This window comes from Coregonus clupeaformis, chromosome 5 (assembly GCF_020615455.1).
Source record: "Coregonus clupeaformis isolate EN_2021a chromosome 5, ASM2061545v1, whole genome shotgun sequence".
NCBI classification, from domain to species: domain Eukaryota; kingdom Metazoa; phylum Chordata; class Actinopteri; order Salmoniformes; family Salmonidae; genus Coregonus; species Coregonus clupeaformis.
In genome coordinates this window covers 6,477,184-6,494,163 of record NC_059196.1, presented here as the reverse complement: position 1 = coordinate 6,494,163, position 16,980 = coordinate 6,477,184, and the positions used below count along the sequence as shown (strand labels likewise).

At 46.4% G+C, this 16,980-nt stretch overlaps 1 pseudogene; it reads left to right on the top strand.

Annotated features, from left to right (window-relative positions):
- Positions 1 to 9,207, top strand: part of LOC121559853 — a 70,523-nt pseudogene extending 61,316 nt beyond the window's left edge.
- Positions 9,208 to 16,980: the final 7,773 nt, after the last annotated feature.

Below are 16,980 nucleotides of genomic sequence, written 5' to 3'. Positions count from 1 at the left end.
TTTAACCACTGGACTAACTCAGTGTTGGTTGGGATTATCTGAACTTTCCTCTATTTAGCCTACTAATTCCAGTATTTGGAATTACTTTTGGTGGAGAGTTTCTATCTCCATTGATTCCTGGGTTTGACAAAAACACAAACACCCTACAGGAGACAAATAGAAATCAAAAAAAGTCTTAAAGCCAGACACTTCAAGATGCATCCTTTTGAAATAAAGTTTTGTTTGTGTTCTGAACCCACATTGGGGACAGTGCTTACCTGTGGGCACAGAATCAAAGACAGCGCAGTCTGGCTGCGGAGAGGAGTGGAGAGGAGTGCAGAAAGAGAAGGGAGGGAGAGAGGGAAGGTGTATTAGCCCACACAGTGCAGCAGGGAGGGCCCATCCCCCAGCCTTTCTCTCCCATTAGTGACACACACACTCCGACATACAGAGTAACCATTAGCGAACACTTTAAAGTGTGCAATTAGACTGTCCCCAGGCTGGTTTTATACCATTGTGCAGATATCTGGCACACCCACACACACTTATCTCAACTGGATCGCAAATACCCTGCAATGTGTTATGCCATTTTACCGCAAATCGTCAGCATTTCCTCTTCATCCATATGCCAATCAACTTTCCTGTTTTAATCTTTTTTATTTTATTCAAGTGACCATTTTCCTGAGATAGCGAGAAGAGGTTAATTGTTTTTGCCTGTCTTGGTCCAGGCTGCTAGGATAATTGAAAGGCAGCAGCCTTGCAGGTGGAAGGAGGTCTGCCTGAGGCTGCATCCCAAATGGCACCTTATTCCCTATATTGTGCACTACTTTTGACCAGAGCTGTTTGCTGTAGAGGGAATAAGGTGTCATTTGGGATGCATCCTAACTGTTACTGGGGCTAATGGAGCAGAGAAGTGAATGTAGCAGGGCGGGGACAGGGCCTTTGTTCACACTGGGAACACTGGCACCCTATTCCCTATTTAGTGCACTAGGTGCCATTTGGGATGCGTGCTCTGTGTGGTCCCCCATCCCCTGCCCTCTCTTTCAATTAGGTCTGCTTATCGGGCTGTCCTCCCTCTACCCCAGCTCACTACAGGGTCCCCCATTCACAGAGAGTCATCAGGATTCTATTCACTTACTGATGGTCATCTTCACAGTGCATGACTATAGGCATCAGCATTGCACCCTGCTCTGCTTTCTGTTTCCTTATACCCAGAGTGCTGCTAGTAAATGGACAGGGGAAATGGGGACACATTCAGAGGCAGTGGCTGTAGTAGATAGACTGTGACTGGAGTTAGCTTTACCTCTCTCTCTCTGTCTTTCCTCTTCCATCTCTCTCCCCCTTTCTCTTTTTCTCTGCGTCTCTCCCTCTCTCCCTCATTCTCTCTCTTTCTCCATCTCTCTGTCTATGCCCAGTGGTTAGGGCTATGCGGTGCTTTAGGAAGATTTTAGCTCAGATATTGGCTGTAAATGGAATTGTGTGGCGTGCTGGGGGCCTAGCCAGCGTGGCACAACACATGCTCCCAGGCATATCTGTTAAGAAACTGCTCCTAAACTGCTCCTATCCTTCGCTTCTCTCTCCTCCACTCCCATCCACTCATTGCTTGCCTTAAAGACATGCTCCGGTACTTTGGCTACTAAGAAAGTATGTTTTAAACCTCCCGCTATGGTCTGGATGTGTCAATGTGTAGTTCATACATGCATAATCTATGAGCAGAATTGCTGTCTTACCTCAATTATCCACGAAATCCCTAGTTTGATAGCGACTGTTTTCTTGAAGCTGTGCTGACAACCATTTTCCCTACATTTTACCCCTAGCAATTAGAGTTCTAGCCATTTCTGCCCCTTGCACTACTTTTGTAGTACATTACATACAGTGGGGAGAACAAGTATTTGATACACTGACGATTTTGCAGGTTTTCCTACTTACAAAGCATGTAGAGGTCTGTAATTTTTATCATAGGTACACTTCAACTGTGAGAGACGGAATCTAAAACAAAAATCCAGAAAATCACATTGTATGATTTTAAAGTAATTAATTTGCATTTTATTGCATGACATAAGTATTTGATCACCTACCAACCAGTAAGAATTCCGGCTCTCACAGACCTGTTAGTTTTTCTTTAAGCAGCCCTCCTGTTCTCCACTCATTACCTGTATTAACTGCACCTGTTTGAACTTGTTACCTGTATAAAAGACACCTGTCCACACACTCAATCAAACAGACTCCAACCTCTCCACAATGGCCAAAACCAGAGCGCTGTGTAAGGACATCAGGGTTAAAATTGTAGACCTGCACAAGGCTGGGATGGGCTACAGGACAATAGGCAAGCAGCTTGGTGGGAAGGCAACAACTGTTGGCGCAATTATTAGAAAATGGAAGAAGTTCAAGATGACGGTCAATCACCCTCGGTCTGGGGCTCCATGCAAGATCTCACCTCGTGGGGCATCAATGATCATGAGGAAGGTGAGGGATCAGCCCAGAACTACACGGCAGGACCTGGTCAATGACCTGAAGAGAGCTGGGACCATAGTCTCAAAGAAAACCATTAGTAACACACTACGCCGTCATGGATTAAAATCCTGCAGCGCGCGCAAGGTCCCTCTGCTCAAGCCAGCGCATGTCCAGGCCTGTCTGAAGTTTGCCAATGACCATCTGGATGATGGGAGAAGGTCATGTGGTCTGATGAGACAAAAATAGAGCTTTTTGGTCTAAACTCCACTCGCCGTGTTTGGAGGAAGAAGAAGGATGAGTACAACCCCAAGAACACCATCCCAACCGTGAAGCATGGAGGTGGAAAAATCATTCTTTGGGGATGCTTTTCTGCAAATGGGACAGGACGACTGCACCGTATTGAGGGGAGGATGGATGGGGCCATGTATCGCGAGATCTTGGCCAACAACCTCCTTCCCTCAGTAAGAGCATTGAAGATGGGTCGTGGCTGGGTCTTCCAGCATGACAACGACCCAAAACACACAGCCAGGGCAACTAAGGAGTGGCTCCGTAAGAAGCATCTCAAGGTCCTGGAGTGGCCTAGCCAGTCTCCAGACCTGAACCCAATAGAAAATCTTTGGAGGGAGCTGAAAGTATGTATTGCCCAGCGACAGCCCCGAAACCTGAAGGATCTGGAGAAGGTCTGTATGGAGGAGTGGGCCAAAATCCCTGCTGCAGTGTGTGCAAACATGGTCAAGACCTACAGGAAACGTATGATCTCTGTAATTGCAAATAAAGGTTTCTGTACCAAATATTAAGTTCTGCTTTTCTGATGTATCAAATACTTATGTCATGCAATAAAATGCAAATTAATTACTTAAAAATCATACAATGTGATTTTCTGGATTTTTGTTTTAGATTCCGTCTCTCACAGTTGAAGTGTACCTATGATAAAAATTACAGACCTCTACATGCTTTGTAAGTAGGAAAACTTGCAAAATCGGCAGTGTATCAAATACTTGTTCTCCCCACTGTAGGTGCCATTTTGGACACAGCCTAAGAGTCTGAAAATACCTAAAGGTCATATCAGAACTACTGCTCTGCTCCAATCAGAACTCGGTGTCAGCATTCCAACTTCCTCCTCTGAGACCAACGTTACAGGGGAAACATCTGACTCATCTACCTTCCAAATTAGACTGGTGAATACTAATTCATCAAGTTTTTTGGGAGATATTTTCCCCCCAAAAAGTATTATGATTTAAAAATGAGAAAATGCCATGCGTTTTGCCTGAGGGTTTGGAATATTTGAGTTAATCGTGACCGAGACGAGGAGAGCAGGGCGGGCTCCAGTGGTTAAGGTGAAGCCCCAATCAATTCTACTGTTCAAGGAAGCAACTATATGATGAGAGAGCGAGAGAGAGAATGCAGAGATATACACTTTTGCAGCAGTTGACATTAAACTTGTGATAGTATCCCTGAAGATGTAGCACGATGCAGTGTTTTAGAGCTAGCGTCTTTCTCCCTCCCCACCTTTCTGTACAGTTGTGCACAGATTCTGAATCCATATATTTGTATTGAAATCTACCAAGATGTGTGTGCTCTCATTCCTCACCGTGTCCATGTGAATACAGCTGAATCCATAAATGTGTCTGGTGTATTACTGGTGGCTGTCTGTCTTTGGAGATAGGCAGTACAGGGAGGGGCTGTCACCGTGGAGATGGAGCTGTGGATAGCATTGATTTGTGAAAGCTAACCCCTTTAACCCTGCTCTGCCTCACCCCCCTCCCCCCTCCCTCCTCCCATCATCTCCCCCCAGCTGTTTGCACCCTCATCCTTCACTCACACAATCACTAAAATAAACACGTCTCGCTGCCAATCCCTCCCCCCCCTCGCCTTTCTTTTCCATCACCCCTCCCTCTCTCTATCTTTCTTTATCTCTCCCTCTCTAACACACTCACAGCCCCCCTCCCCTCTGTCTGTCTTGCTATGTAGGCTAGCTCCGTGGAGACTGGGCTAGTGAAGCTTTTTTACTGGAGCTCACCTAACCTCTACTTATCTTCCCTCCATTTCTCCTCCTCTCACACCTCTCCCTTTTTCCCTGCTTGTGTTCCCCCTGTCTCCTCTCAGCATTCTTCCTTTCTCCCCCTGGTATGATGAATGAATGCAGAGTGTGTTTTGTGTTTAGAGTGAATCAGGACAGATCCTCTAACATATGCAGGAGATCAGGTGGAGGCAGAGCTGCCTGCAGCCCAATGCAGCAGCAAGGATTCACATCATGCGCCTACCCACCCTGCTATCTGAGATGTGCACTGCCTCTTTAATGCAATCTCTCTCTCTCTCTCTTTCTCTTTCACTCTCTCTCTCTCTCTGACTCTCACTCTTTCTCTGATGTTCTCTCTCTCTCCTTGCAGGTGGGTTCAGATCACTTGCCCACGTCTCTCCATTGATTGGGGCAAAGCCTTCTCCAAACCCCTGCTGTCTCCCTATGAGGTAAACAGACGGCTTACAACAGCTCGCCACGATCCACACTGTCTGCTGCTGTCATTGACTATCAAAGGAGGACAAGAGCGTGCACACGCACGCATACACACACACACACACACACACACACACACTTCAGATTACTTTTCTCCCTTGGAGCAGGCAGTGTTGTGTAGGAACTCGTACCCTGTGATAAATGTGGCTGGATGGGACTGGGGAGAGAGGCAGGCTGGCTGGATGGGACTGGGGAGAGAGGCAGGCTGGCAGGATGGGACTGGGGAGAGAGGCAGGCTGGCAGGATGGGACTGGGGAGAGAGGCAGGCTGGCTGGATGGGACTGGGGAGAGAGGCAGGCTGGCAGGATGGGACTGGGGAGAGAGGCAGGCTGGCAGGATGGGACTGGGGAGAGAGGCAGGCTGGCTGGATGGGACTGGGGAGAGAGGCAGGCTGGCTGGATGGGACTGGGGAGAGAGGCAGGCTGGCTGGATGGGACTGGGGAGAGAGGCAGGCTGGCTGGATGGGACTGGGGAGAGAGGCAGGCTGGCTGGATGGGACTGGGGAGAGAGGCAGGCTGGCTGGATGGGACTGGGGAGAGAGGCAGGCTGGCTGGATGGGACTGGGGAGAGAGGCAGGCAGGCTGGATGGGACTGGGGAGAGAGGCAGGCAGGCAGGCATGGAGACAGCTCTGCAGTAGGAGCCCCTATGTTCTGTCTCTCAGCTCTGTTGCTCTCTCGCTCTCTCTCTCTCTCACTGACTGACTGACTGACTATAGTGTACACTCACAGCACAGTAGACCAGATCCCCCCGCTGGTGGCCTCGCCACACAGCATCCCAGCTGTATCTTGTTTTTCTAACTAGAAAGAGATGGATCTGATAAGCAAATGTTTGTTTGTGTACTCCTGCTGAGGTAGTGCATCCCTTAAGACAGACATTAGTTGCACAGTGATAACAAGCACAGGGGTGTGAATATGATGTGGGCTGCATTTTAGAGACATGAAGAGGTTTTAATGTAAGCACTATCAGTCATTACTGTTTAGAAATGAGTCATATGCTTAAAATGTACAGTTTACATAGATATTAGGTTAGTTTCCTAATGGGAAATGTGCCCCTTGTGTGAGCATTAGCATGATGATCATCATGGTCCTATTTTAAGCTATGGTCCAAGGTCAGTACATTCCATATCTGTGATAATGCACTGTTTACATGTCCAATCCTATGCTGCTGCTATGATATTGACTAATACTATAGACGGTGTGTGACTGTGATTCACCCAGTAATAAGATCCCTCCCTGATGTCAATTTGTGTTCAGAAGCTTTCTAGTCAAATGTGGGCTGGCTTCCCTGACATCCCTTTTTCAGATGCTATCAATACATATAAATGATTTGCGCCGTCTGTGTTGGTGTGTACGTTTGATAATTCACCTCTTGTCATCGCTGCTAATAGACTGTATCTGTGTGCCCCGCTTTCCTCTGTGGCGTTAGGAGCTGGGGAGATGAGGTAGAGAGGGAAGAGAGAGATATGAGGGAGCAGTGGTTATTTTCAGAGCGTCTCATGTTATATTTATAGTCAATAAGACACACTTGCCTCCTGTCAGCAGAGGGATTAGCAGGAGCAGCTAGTTTACACAGAGAGGGAGGAGAGGGAGGAGAGGGAGAAGAGGGAGGGAGCAGAGGGAGGGAGGGAGCAGGGGGAGAGAGGGAGCACGGGGAGAGAGAGAGGGAGGGAGGGAGCAGGGGGGAGAGGGAGGGAGGGAGGGAGGGAGCAGGGGGAGAGGGAGGGAGGGAGGGAGGGAGCAGGGGGAGAGGGAGGGAGGGAGGGAGGGAGCAGGGGGAGAGGGAGGGAGGGAGGGAGGGAGCAGGGGGAGATAGGGAAGGAGGGAGGGAGGAGGGGAGAGAGAGAGGGAGGGAGGGAGGGAGCAGGGGTAGAGAGGGAGGGAGGGGGGAGAGGGGAGAGGGAGGGAGAGAGAGAGGGAGGGGGAGAGGGAGAGAGAGAGGGAGAGAGAGAGAGAACAATTTGTGATTGATATGAATAGAGATAATTGGAAAATCGTCTGTATTATATATGAATTCTCTTTATATCTCTATATCTTAATGTTCACTAACGCTGAACATAGCCAGTATGAATCATTGGCTCAAAGTCACGCACATGGTAAGGCACTGTGTGTTAGTTCCTCTCCAACATATGGTTTTGCTCTGCAGCACAGTTACAGTACAGTTACACTACAGTGGGAGCGTCCTAAATGGCACCCTATTCCCTATATAGTGCACTATAAAGGGAATAGGGTGCCATTTGAAAAGCAGACACAGTTAGGTAGGTAGAAATAAAGTGACATCCACACTTGTCATCCACACTCAATATTTTGACACCTGTCTGGCGTGTGTGAGAAGTCAGACATTGTCCCATCGTTCTCTGAACAGTGCTGTGCTCCATACAGCTACTGTTCCTTCTCACCCAATGCTTCTGCCTTTTCCATCAGCCCACTCCCTACCTCAATGACATACCAATGTCAGGGAAAGCCATACCAAGTCCAGTAATTTGTGGAAATGAATAGAAACTGAAATCATGAATTGAAAATAAAACCTTGATTACAACTATAGGCAGCTCAGGAATTAAATCTTATAGATGTTCTCAATGGAAAAGGACTGAAATGGAACTGGCCCCAGACCCTGATTATGAGCTATGTACAGTATGATGGGCTGCAGTAAAAGGACAGGACAGGACAAATCAATGGAGTGCTGGAAGCCCTCTGTCTTGGTTGTGTTGTCTGTGTGGTAATCTCTGTTTAACCTCTGTCTCCTCTCTCCTCTGCTCTCCCTCCCCTCCCCTCCTCTCCCTCCCTCCCCTCCCCTCCCCTCCCCTCCTCTACCAGGCAGCTGTGGCTCTGCAGCAAGTGGGCTGGCAGGAGGTGTACCCCATGGACTTCTACTCCAATCAGAGTCTGGGGCCATGGGCGCCCAACCACCCCGACAACCAACCAGCTCGGCCCGCCCGTAAACAGACACAGGTGAGTAGGGCTGAAGATGAATGACATGGGCAGGAAATGAAACCACGTGTGTGTGTGTCAGTCACATAGCCTATATGGAAGAGCTGACTGAGAGACGCACGTCAGCATGATAACACCCAGCGCTACACTGACAACAGGACACATTTCATGATTTTTTAATTTCTTTGATTTGTGTTGATTCATCGTTACATATCTGACACTGTTATAAATTCTGTTCAATTACTTGTAAATGTGAACAGTCAAATGTATGCATTCCCTTTTGGATTAATATTTCCTCGCTATGAACATTCCTTGTGAGTTTTCTTGTCATCTGACCACACATGTTAAACGTATCAGGGGTAGGTACTATCAGCGGTAGGTACTGTCACAGTTCCAAATGTTAACCCTCTCCCACTGTTTCCCTACAGAAGATTGGCTCACAGCCAGCCCCTCCATCCGCTCCCTCATAGCAGTCTAAACAGTGTGGACAGAACCAGTGCGCCCCTTGTGGCTGTCAGGGAGAATGACACGTACACCACCTCCCCTGCTGGCTGCCAACCAGCTCTTATCATGGCTATCGGTTGGAGCCAGGCCAGCCTAGAGGGGAGTGAGTCTATTTACCACCCACAGGAGTGCTTTCACTCTGAGCCCTGCTCAACACCACACCTCCCCCAGGAATCAGAGAGCAGCACAGAGAACCAGAGACACTTCACCTCTGATATACTGCATCTAAGTTTTGTTACCTTTTGTGAGTGTGTATGTGTTGAGCACAGAGAAACTGAGGCAAGGTATGTTTGTGTATGAAGGGGATGAATGACTGCAGGAATGCATGTGAGTGGGTGTTCATTCATGTATATTTTTGTGTGAAAGAGAGGGAGGAGAATGGGAGAATAAGTTGGTGTGTGTGGGTAATAAAGAGAGAAGAATGTAGAAGGATGGCCCTGAGTTGGTTGCGTGAGATGCCAGTGGATGTGGGTGGCTTTGGTTAAATACAAGACACTTATCCCTGGAACAGGAGGAAGCTGCCAACCACTTTACACTGTTAACCCACAGACTATTGAAGAAGAGAATGCATATATGGTCAAAAGATGAGACATGCTGTTCCTTGCCATTTCAAGCTTGTTTTCTTTCTATTATATTATATGTATAAAAAATACTTTGTAACAATGAAGAGATTAGAAATTCAATCAGACATTCACGTTAACTTCCCCACCCTCTTCATACTGATCTTGTCACTATAATGACTCATTTAAATCTCCGACTAATAATCAACATAAAACTATGCTGAAATGACGGAATGTATGTATTGCATTTGTCAAGTTTAACAATAAAAAAATATATAATAACATGATTTCATTCAAAATGGAAGAAACAATGGAACGTGTGGAGATATATTGCTATGCTGCTGTATTTTAACCAACATGTCTACCATGCAGTAGCAATTAGAAGTGTGTCAGACAGGAGTTCCTGGTTCGGGCTGTGTATTAGTCAGTCACGACTACCTCTCCACTCATCATTTACTAATGACCGGAGTCTGTCAATGGAACATTCTCTGACTGACTCACTAGAGATGATTGACAGCTGTGTGTGATGTGGCCTGAGCTAGGCTGGTTCCCTGAGTACATCTCTCTAGGTGATCTACCATAGTCTCTTTGATGTCACACATACGGCACCCCTCTGATGTCACAAGGCGCTCCTTTGGCATGGCCTGCTGTGCTGCAGCTTCTACTGAGATCAGTCACAGCCACATCTGTTGAAACACAGACAAAGGTGCTAGATGCTGCTGGTCCCACCAGATGCCCAGGTCCTCCATGTTGTATTGGGTAACTTGCTACGTCACTGTATGTAATATCACATTACGCCATACTCGACACCTCAACATTTCCCTCACAAGGCTAGCTAGTGTGTTTATAAAGGTGTTTGTTTGCTGGCTGTTGTCTTGTTGGTTTGAATAGAACCATTGGAAAGCACTGTTTTCTTTCAGTTTATGTATTATTGATATATTGGGAGGTGGGGATTTGGCAGGAGATTGCATTCAACAGCAAAATAAACAATCTAATGCTTGTAGGATTTGCGGAGAAAATAGCTAACTTAATTTAGCTGAGTAAACCTTTGTGGATTGCAAAGCCGAACTCAGAACACCCTCTCTAGTGTCTCTTAGCTGTTTACTAATTTATTTTATGGAGCCCTACCCACAGAGAATCCCTAGCTACATCTTTGAAAACATGACCACTATCGCACTGTACCTTACCACAGCACTGGGATGTGTTTATTAAGCACAGGCAGGGAATAATGTTTTCAAATGGAGACAGAAATGAGCATGCTAAATCAATATGTCTAGGTAGTACTTCCTCTGTTTCAAACAATTTGCTTGTGTTTCTTGGTTACTGAACTAACCCAAGTATTTGCACCACCTCAGCTCTCAGACTTGCCTTCCACAGAGACTGATCCAATGCACATAAATGGCCAAAAGCAGAAAAACATGCTATGTGAGAAAAGTCAACACATTTGGTCTGAAGTGTATAAACGGTATATAAAAAAAAAATGTATGCACTCACTAACTGAAAGTTGCTCTGGATAAGAGCGTCTGCTAAATGACTGAAATGTAATGTATTGTTTCAGACTTATTGCACCACTGGTTCATTAGAACATAGCTGTAGTGGGAGGCAGTGGCCACTAGGTGGAGCTCTCTGCAAAGCCATTGTGTTATAGCCCCAATCTGATTGTGCTGCTAAATCACCAGAGCTCATGAGGGAATTATTTATCAGAGTGTTTCGTATGGCAGTGTAGCGGGTGAGTGTGCTTGGGGGTGTCCTTCCAAGAACCCTGTGTGCTTTTTGTATTCAGTGTGTGTAATTGTTTCCAGATGTGTGGGGAATGTGACTCCACTCTCCTCCATCTCCCTTGGCATCCATCCCCCTCTCCCTCTCTCTCCAAATGTTTTTGCCATCACGTTTCTTCTGCCAGCAGCTCCCCGTTTCCTGTCCCGAGGGCAGGATTGGCCAGGGTGAGGTTATAGAGGGGTTATGGCTGCTTATGACTGCTTATGAGCTCCACCTCTTTCATTTTGTCATCCTTCTCTTTCCGGTGTTGTTAAAGTTATTTTCTTTCACACAGACATATGAACAGATCTACAAACAGACACACTTTTGCTGTTTTGACAGAAGATCTTAAATAAAAAATAAAAATGTTGTGACCAGTTGCACAGCAACAAAGGGGAGAGGGAGGGAGGAGGGCATTGTGCAACTTTGTTTTTGTGCTTTTTTCTCCCCAAAGTGACTTGGAGGCTATGTGTGTGAACTCCAGATGATGTCCACGTGACTGGGCCAGCCAGGGCTGGAAGAGAGCAGGCGTGGCAGAGACTGTATAAAAGAGCCAGGCTACTGCCCTGTCTTGAGGGTAATGGTCAGCCCAAGGTCTCTGTCCCTCCACACCTTCTGGAATATTCCATTTAGAATATTCTATCACTACAAAGAAGAGGATCTGGTTCTTTTGACAGGTGAATTTTGGAGACGTGGTTGTTAATTATGTGGGTGAGACTGTGTGATTAGGGGTAGTAATGATGTAGTATGCTGTGGAGCTCATCTCTTTGTGCTGCATTGGTATGTTAACATGGCATTTGTGGCAGCATTTCTAATGTTGTATCTCATCTACAGTGGAAATAATATGATTGTAAGCATACTCAGTCTAAATTTAAGAGTATTGCTGTCAAAATAGATTGCCACTGTATGATGTACAGTCCTGGTGAAAAGTTTTGAGAATGACACAAATATTAACTTTCACAAAGTCTGCTGCCTCGGTTTTTATGATGGCAATTTGCATATACTCCAGAATGTTATGAAGAGTGATCAGATGAATTGCAATTAATTGCAAAGACCCTCTTTGCCATGAAAATGAACTTAATCCCAAAAAACATTTCCACTGCATTTCAGCCCTGCCACAAAAGGACCAGTTGACATCATGTCAGTGATTCTCTCGTTAACACAGGTGGAGATCACTCTGTCATGCTGATTGAGTTAGAATAACAGACTGGAAGCTTTAAAAGGAGGGTGGTGCTTGAAATCATTGTTCTTCCTCTGTTAACCATGGTTACCTGCAAGGAAACACGTGCCGTCATTATTGCTTTGCACAAAAAGGGCTTCACAGGCAAGGATATTGCTGCCAGTAAGATTTCACCTAAACCAACCATTTATCGGATCTTCAAGGAGAGAGGTTCAATTGTTGTGAAGAAGGCTTCAGGGCGCCCAAGAAAGTCCAGCAAGCACCAGGACCGTCTCCTAAAGTTGATTCAGCTGCGGTATCGGGGCACCACCAGTGCAGAGCTTGCTCAGGAATGGCAGCAGGCAGGTGTTAGTGCATCTGCACGCACAGTGAGGCGAAGACTTTTGGAGGATGGCCTGGTGTCAAGAAGGGCAGCAAAGAAGCCACTTCTCTCCAGGAAAAACATATATTCTGCAAAAGGTACAGGGATTGGACTGCTGAGGACTGGGGTAAAGTCATTTTCTCTGATGAATCCCCTTTCCGATTGTTTGGGGCATCCGGAAAAAAGCTTGTCTGGAGAAGACAAGGTGAGCGCTACCATCGGTCCTGTGTCATGCCAACAGTAAAGCATCCTGAGACCATTCATGTGTGGGGTTGCTTCTCAGCCAAGGGAGTGGGCTCACTCACAATTTTACCTAAGAACACAGCCATGAATAAAGAATGGTACCAACACATCCTCCGAGAGCAACTTCTCCCAACCATCCACGAATAGTTTGGTGATGAACAATGCCTTTTCCAGTATGATAGAGCACCTTGCCATAAGGCAAAAGTGATAACTAAGTGGCTTGGGGAACAAAACATTGACATTTTGGGTCCATAGCCAGGAAACTCCCCAGACCTTAATCCCATTGAGAACTTGTGGTCAATCCTCAAGAGGCGGGTGGACAAACCAAAACCCACAAATTCTGACAAACTCCAAGCATTGATTATGCAAGAATGGGCTGCCATCAGTCAGGATGTGGCCCAGAAGTTAATTGACAGCATGCCAGGGCGGATTGCAGAGGTCTTGAAAAAGAAGGGTCAACACTGCAAATATTGACTCTTTGCATAAACTTATTGTAATTGTCAATAAAAGCCTTTGACACTTATGGAATGCTTGTAATTATACTTCGGTATACCATAGTAACATCTGACAAAAATATCTAAAAACACTGAAGCAGCAAACTTTGTGAAGACCAATACTTGTGTCATTCTCAAAACGTTTGACCATGACTATATAATACTATCCAGTGTTGTCTACTTTCCCTAATGTTATATGGCACACTGTGCCCAAAGTGATTGAAGCCTCTCGCGTGTGTGTGGTGATATCTCCATGAGGCCCTGGGGCAGGGCTGGCAGGGCCTTGGCAGAACAACTCTACTGTATCCTGCTGCCACATCTGGCCCTCTGGCTGCAGACCTAAAGACTGAGAATGTAGGCTGCGTCCCAAATCTCAACCGATTCCCTATGTAGTGCACTATGTAGTGATTATGGTGCCATTTGAGACACAACCAGAGACCACAGGCTGGGGACAGGGAGATGTGGGAGGCTGAGGGCTGGGTGAGGCCTTTGGCACGTTGGCAGGAAAACAAACAGCTGAATGTGGGCATTCCTGAGGGGAGGAAGGAAGAATGGAATTAGACTGGAGTTCAGTGGTAAGATATGTCAGTTGACACTGATCAACGAGAGATCAAGGAAGAATACAATATAAAAGGATCATCTAGGCCTAACTTCTAGCCTTTCAGTTCCAAATAATTAATACACATGTATCATCAGCATACAGTCAGATGGTGCTGTAAGTTAACTAAGGGGGAAGTTTATTGTCATAATTGTTAATGATTACTCAGTGTTTTCAGCTCCACCGGGATCTGTAAGTGTTAATGTGATATAAAGCTCATGTCTGTGTGGGTGTGGGCAGAATGTGTGTGGGCATGGGCAGAATAGATAGGAATGCGAAGGAAGGAGGTTGGATAAAAGGCTTTGATGGAGAAAGATTAAGTGTTGTAAAGATATGAGTAATTCTGTGTGGGAGGTCAGCCTGTCTCTTATCAGCCTGCCAAATGCCACCCCAGCACAAGGCTGCCATGGATTCTCTCTGTAACTAGTGCTTTTAAATACCTGTAGAAAAAGACTGCTTCATTGTCTGTGTTGTTCTTCTCTCATAGTTTCTCTTTAATTCAATCATTTCCTCACACTCTCTTTCACACTTAATCTCCTCAGTGACAAACTGTGTCTTTAGGGCAATATTGATGTGCTGACATGACATAGTGTTAACTGGTACAGTGCCGTAGTAATAATAATCATTGGAGAATGATTTTCCCAGCCTTTACACACACACACACACACACACACACACACACAACCCCTAAGTGAAGTCTGAAGAGTCCACACAGGGAATCCCTAGTAGACATTAGTATTAGTGCCATGTGGTTGTCGTGCCCCTCAGTCTGATGAAAGGTCAGCCTATCTCAGGACTGGAAAGAAGATACTACTGCCATTCACTTTGTTACAGCTGCATCCCTATATAGTGCACTACTTTGGACCAGGGGCAAGGCCCATAGAGGGCCATTTGGGACGCAACCACAATACGTTGTAATGATTGGTAGGTGTTATACAGCTTATTGAAGGTACGCTACATGACCAAAGGTATGTGGACATCTGCAATGTCGAACATCTCATTCCAAAATAATGGTTATTAATATGGAGTTGGTCCCCCCTTTGCTGCTACAACAGCCTCTACTCTTCTGGGAAGGCTTTCCACTACATTTTGGAACATTGCTGTGGGGACTTTCTTCCATTCACCCACGAGCATTAGTGAGGTCGGGCATTGATGTTGGGCGATTAGGCCTGGCTTGCAGTTGGCATTCCAATGCATCACAAAGGTGTTCAATGTGGTTGAGGTCAGGGCTCTGTGCAGGCCAGTCAAGTTCTTCCACACCGATCTCGACAAACCATTTCTGTATGGACCTCGCTTTGTGCATGGGGGCATTGTCATGCTGAAACAGGAAAGGGCCTTCCCCGAACTGTTGCCACAAAGTTGGAAGCACAGAATCGTCTAGAATGTAATTGTATGCTGTAGCGTTTAGATTTCCCTTCACTGGAACTAAGGGGCCTAGCCCGTACCATGAAAAACAGCTCCAGAACATTATTTATCCTCCACCAAAATGTACAGTTGGCACTATGCATTGGGGAAGATAGTGTTCTTGTCGGACTGCCAGATGGTGAAGCGTGATTCATCACTCCAGAGAACGCGTTTCCACTGCTCCAGAGTCCAATGGCGGCAAGCTTTACACCACTCCAGCTGATGCTTGGCATTGTGCATGGTGATCTTAGGCTTGTGTGCGACTGCTCAGCCATGGAAAGCCATTTCATGAATCTCCCCACAAACAGGTCTTGTGCTGACATTGCTTCCAGATGCAGTTTGGAACTCGGTAGTGAGTGTTGCAACCGAGGACAGACGATTTTTTCGCGCTATGCGCTTCAGCACTTGCCGGTCCCATTCTGTGAGCTTGTGTGGTCTACCACTTCGCGGCTGAGCCGTTGTTGCTCCTAGACGTTTCCTCTTCACAATAACAGCACTTACAGTTGACCAGGGCAGAAATTTGACGAACTGAGTTGTTGGAAAGGTGGCATCCTATGACGATGCCACGTTGAAAGTCACTGAGCTCTTCAGTAAGGCCATTCTACTGCCAATGTTTGTCTATGGAGATTGCATGGCTGTGTGCTCGATTTTATACGCCTGTAAACAACGGGTGTGGCTGAAATAGCTGAATCCACAAATTTGAAGGGGTGTCAAAATACTTTTGTGTGTATATACAGTGGGGAGAACAAGTATTTGATACACTGCCGATTTTGCAGGTTTTCCTACTTACAAAGCTTGTAGAGGTCTGTAATTTTTATCATAGGTACACTTCAACTGTGAGAGACGGAATCTAAAACAAAAATCCAGAAAATCACATTGTATGATTTTTAAGTAATTAATTTGCATTTTATTGCATGACATAAGTATTTGATACATCAGAAAAGCAGAACTTAATATTTGGTACAGAAACCTTTGTTTGCAATTACAGAGATCATACGTTTCCTGTAGGTCTTGACTAGGTTTGCACACACTGCAGCAGGGATTTTGGCCCACTCCTCCATACAGACCTTCTCCAGATCCTTCCGTTTTCGGGGCTGTCGCTGGGCAATACGGACTTTCAGCTCCCTCCAAAGATTTTCTATTGGGTTCAGGTCTGGAGACTGGCTAGGCCACTCCAGGACCTTGAGATGCCTCTTACAGAGCCACTCCTTAGTTGCCCTGGGTGTGTTTTGGGTCGTTGTCATGCAGGAAGACCCAGCCACGACACATCTTCAATGCTCTTACTGAGGGAAGGAGGTTGTTGGCCAAGATCTCGCGACACATGGCCCCATCCATCCTCCCCTCAATACGGTGCAGTCATCCTGTCCCCTTTGCAGAAAAGCATCCCCAAAGAATGATGTTTCCACCTCCATGCTTCACGGTTGGGATGGTGTTCTTGGGGTTGTACTCATCCTTCTTCTTCCTCCAAACAAGGCGAGTGGAGTTTAGACCAAAAAGCTCTATTTTTGTCTCATCAGACCACATGACCTTCTCCCATTCCTCCTCTGGATCATCCAGATGGTCATTGGCAAACTTCAGACGGGCCTGGACATGCGCTGGCTTGAGCAGAGGGACCTTGCGTGCGCTGCAGGATTTTAATCCATGACGGCGTAGTGTGTTACTAATGGTTTTCTTTGAGACTGTGGTCCCAGCTCTCTTCAGGTCATTGACCAGGTCCTGCTGTGTAGTTCTGGGCTGATCCCTCACCTTCCTCATGATCATTGATGCCCCACGAGGTGAGATCTTGCATGGAGCCCCAGTCCGAGGGTGATTGACCGTCATCTTGAACTTCTTCCATTTTCTAATAATTGCGCCAACAGTTGTTGCCTTCTCACCAAGCTGCTTGCCTATTGTCCTGTAGCCCATCCCAGCCTTGTGCAGGTCTACAATTTTATCCCTGATGTCCTTACACAGCTCTCTGGTCTTGGCCATTGTGGAGAGGTTGGAGTCTGTTTGATTGAGT